Source organism: Ranitomeya variabilis, chromosome 1, assembly GCF_051348905.1.
Source record: "Ranitomeya variabilis isolate aRanVar5 chromosome 1, aRanVar5.hap1, whole genome shotgun sequence".
In the NCBI taxonomy this organism is placed as follows: domain Eukaryota; kingdom Metazoa; phylum Chordata; class Amphibia; order Anura; family Dendrobatidae; genus Ranitomeya; species Ranitomeya variabilis.
This window is the reverse complement of record NC_135232.1, coordinates 657,554,478-657,559,205: the sequence shown is the minus strand read 5'-3', so window position 1 is coordinate 657,559,205 and position 4,728 is coordinate 657,554,478. Positions and strand designations below refer to the sequence as shown.

At 37.5% G+C, this 4,728-nt stretch overlaps 1 long non-coding RNA gene across 2 annotated transcripts in view; it reads left to right on the top strand.

Annotated features, from left to right (window-relative positions):
- The first annotated feature begins 3,348 nt into the window (after positions 1-3,348).
- LOC143815765 (uncharacterized) overlaps positions 3,349-4,728 on the top strand; it is a 10,209-nt gene continuing 8,829 nt past the window's right edge. Inside the window, exon 1 of one of the 2 annotated variants that reach the window (XR_013223806.1) lies at positions 3,349-3,504. This is a non-coding gene — a long non-coding RNA (uncharacterized LOC143815765). Of the gene's footprint in view, positions 3,505-3,535; positions 3,700-4,728 lie in introns of those variants that run through there. The other variant, XR_013223810.1, reaches the window with a different exon arrangement.

Below are 4,728 nucleotides of genomic sequence, written 5' to 3'. Positions count from 1 at the left end.
CTCTCATCTGCCTCTCCTGTTCTCACTGTTATTAGCATCAGCATGTGTAGGCTGATGGCAGTAATGGTCCCATCAGCCGCTGTCTGTTGTCGCTGTTATCAGTTGAATATAACTCTCATCATTCTCCTCAGCTCACGCTGATCACCGGCAGAGCAGGGGAGAATGATGAAAGCCATCTTCAGCACCCAGCACCGGGGAACAGCGCTTACTGTACCGCTGCTTCCCTGGCGCCGGTGCGTGTGGTACTGATACACATTTGCCAGATGTGTGCTGCAAGTATCACTGACATCTCCAGTACCGTTTTTTCCGGTACTGGAAATATCAAACACACCCATTATTAACCCTAGCTATCTTTTTTTTCTTAGCTGGTTATTAAAAATAGGAGGGACCCCATGTCATTTTTTCTGGGTCACCACAGTTTTAATAACCAGCAAAGGCAAAGCAGACAGCTGGAGGCTGATATTAATGGGCTGTGAAGCTCCATCGATATTAGACGTTTCCCAGCATAATTAGACCACTCACAGCTGTCTGCATTCCCTTGACTGGTAAGTAAAAATAAGGGGGACCCCATGTCATTGTTTTATTTATTTATTAACAAGTACAGTAAAATACACGCGCAAGGCACTGCTCCACTTGGACCTCCGCGTCCTGGTTCAAGATTATTTTTTATATATATTAAGTCATTTTCTATCCACATGTGTTTTCATGGCAATTGAACTTCTCTTATCCCCTTTTGCTTCCTTCTTTTCAGCCCCCCTAGCACTTACTATGACCATTTTATAGCCATTTTACAGCACCAAAGTTTGAATCCCATTGACTTATATGAGGTTTGGGTCTGGGGTCAAGTTCTGGTACCCGAATTGAACTTTGAACTAAAGTTCGTCCAAACCCGACAAATTCGGACTTTCACGGGTCCGCTCATCCCTACTTCTATCAAAGTAACTTATATTTTCTAAATAGCTGCCGTGTAATACTAGATTTTTCTTGTAAAGGCTGTTGTATAGAAAAAAAATGGTTTCAATGATAGGACTAGCCAGTAGTTTTGTATGGTTGTGAAAGCGAGAATAGGGGAAATCACAGCGGATCACCACTGCACCTGCTTGTTGAAAATGATTGTATTGCACAAGGCAATCTCTATAATGCAGGTGCCTATGCACAGTGGACAGGTCCTGTGGGCAAGTACCTTTTAAAGTCCTATTCATTTCAATTGAACACTCTCAGTTCAGATGTGTAAAAGTGAAATTTTACTATTTCCTAACATTAGAGTGGTGTTAGGTAATCCTGTGGTACCATAATTCTGAATATGTATGCACTATGTATTGACAACAAAGCTCTATATCTTGTGTAATTGCTACTTTGATGCAATACTGCAAGTTGCAGAAATTATCACGCATTGCTGGAACTGCACCATTGCATCTGCTGATAAAGAAAGCACCAGACATGGCTACACATGGAACACAACAAATTCAGAATATGAAGCATAGATTATAATTGCAAACATTTAATTTACACATTGAAAAGTGAACTACTTGCTAGATGTGCACGCTGGGTGATGTAACTGATGACTATTGTCGAGGGAGGAAGTTACTGCATGGATCTTCACTCCTCTCCTAATGGACAATAGAATTTGCAACATAAAGAATAAAGCATTACAACTTGGACAGGGTATAACAAACAACAAAAACCCCTGTGAGCAAAGTTTCCATTATGAGAAATGCATAGCAATAAAAAAAAAAAAAAAACAGTAATAATAATATAAAAATATTAATTTATATAGAGTAAAATGTAAATGACCATAGACCATGATGAGAGGAAATATACTTTAAATGATTACACAAAGTACAGGTTATAAAAGGTTTAATATTTCCTTTTACTATTTGACTTCAGGAATGAACTGTAAAGTGCAGTGGAGTAGGTTATCACTATAAAAATAAAATTACTATTACTGTCCCCCCCCCCAATCTAATTTACAATAAAGCAGGAAATGTATTCATTTTATAAAGTGTCCTTTTAATTTGCACAATTTTCCTCTGAAGTCTATAATGTGTCTGTGTGTACATATATGTATATGACTGTGTATATGTAATACATATATATATATACAGTATGTGTGTGTGTATATAAATATAATGAAGTTTGTGTGTATGTCTATGTATATAATTAAGCAAACATATATATATACTCACACGCATAAGCATACTCATTATATTCATTATATATATACACACGCACACATACACATTATATACATATATATCGAAGAACACACATGTAAACATACACATTATATTAATTATACACACACACATGCAGATACTCATTATAAACACACATACTGTATATTATATATAAGATATATACAAACACACATGTATCCACAGAATATTCATTACACCCACCCACATATACACACACACACACACACACACATATAAATTGTATACATATATATATACACACACACACACACACGCACACATATATATATACACACACATATATACACACACATACATATATATACACACACATATATATACACAGACACACATATATATACACACACACATACTGTATATATATACACACACACACGCATACATATATATACACACACATATATACACACACACACATATATACACACACATATACATATATATATACACACACATACAGTATATATATATACACACACACACACACACATATATACACAGACACACATACATATACAGACACACATATATATACACACACACGCACATATATATATATACACACACACACACACACACATATATACTCTATACATATATATACACACACATATACACACACACACATATATATACACACACGCACATATATATATACACACACATATATATACACAGACACACATATATATACACACACACATACTGTATATATATACACACACACGCATACATATATATATATATACACACACATATATACACACACACACATATATACACACACATATACATATATATATACACACACATACAGTATATATATATACACACACACACACACACATATATACACAGACACACATACATATACAGACACACATATATATACACACACACGCACATATATATATATACACACACACACACACATATATACTCTATACATATATATACACACACATATACACACACACACACATATATATACACACACGCACATATATATATACACACACATATATTCCTCCCTTTTATGTCCGGCAAGTAAGGACACCTGGTATGCCCATATCCAATACAGAGCTCCAAAGTAGCGCAGGCGCACGAGCCATTCCCAGCCAGAGAGGCGCGCACCCATGTCTCATCATCCCCACAGCAAAGTCACATGGGGTGGGCGGCGCCAACCACCACCGCATAACAGAGCAAGCGAGGATGTAACACAAAGGCGCAGTGACTGACAGGCAAGGATGGCCAGTGCACATGCGCCAACGGGTGTCATGGCAACGTAAGTACACACTGAAATATCACAAATGTGATCCAACCTCATAAATATAATCGTATCTTTAATCAAATAAAGGGCAGGTAAGGACACACAAGCAAGCCCTATGTGACAGAGCAAGCAGACAGACATTAAAAGTACAACGGTAAATGGACAAAAGCGGCCAGTGCGCATGCGCCAGAGGATATTATAGTAGATCAGGTACATACCATCGATATAATCCAAACATTTATGACACAAATTTAAAATGGGCAAATGAGAACACAGCACAAAGCGGCCCCATATAGATTAAATATGATTGATCACAAATGCAAGTATGATCATAAAAAGGGACACGTCTGCAAAGCTACCCTGCTAGTTCAGTCATGCGAAGCGACCGGCGCCTAGCCACTACCATACACTGAACCAGAGCGGGAGCAATAACAGGTGAGTATCCAACATGTGAACAAGCATAATACATGTAAATCACGGTGTATTGAAAACAACAGCAGTCATGTTATAATGTATAATACATATTACAAGAACAAATATACACCCAAAAGATAGTAAATACAAATGATTTCACGATATAGGACAGTCCCAATGCTGGCATCTCACTTATTTTCACCACTTCTATATGCATATGATGGATATATCCGGACTGAATCTTCATATAGACCTGAAGCGACAGACATCACCAGGATAGGGGGATGCATCTTGGACAAACGTGTCATAGATGATAGGACATATATGCTAACTATAAATGATCACTGAAATTAAAAAATAAAAACATAAGTGCCAAAGTTAAAAACAAAGAAACCATTAAAAATCAGACAGCAGCAGTGAACAGCGAAAAAGGGAACACATGGAGCAACAAATACTCATATTGATCAGAGGAAAGAAGCAAATCCCTGGGACTCATTAAGACCGTGGGGGGACATTGTACCCAGGATGGTAATCCATCTACACTCTTTCTGGGCAAGCACACATTTAATGTCCCCACCACGGATCCCCAGTTGGATGTGCTGAATACCCCTGACCATAAAGGACCTCGGATCACTCTGATGGAAACACTTAAAATGCCTGGGTATTGTTTTTAACAAAGTTAAATCAGTGATTGAGGCTGATGCAAGTATATCACGCACATGCTCACGAGTGCGTGTTTTTAATTGTCGTGATGTCAAGCCTATATATATTTTTTGACAGCCACATGTGGCATAATAGATCGCCTGTGTAGTCGTACAGGTGATG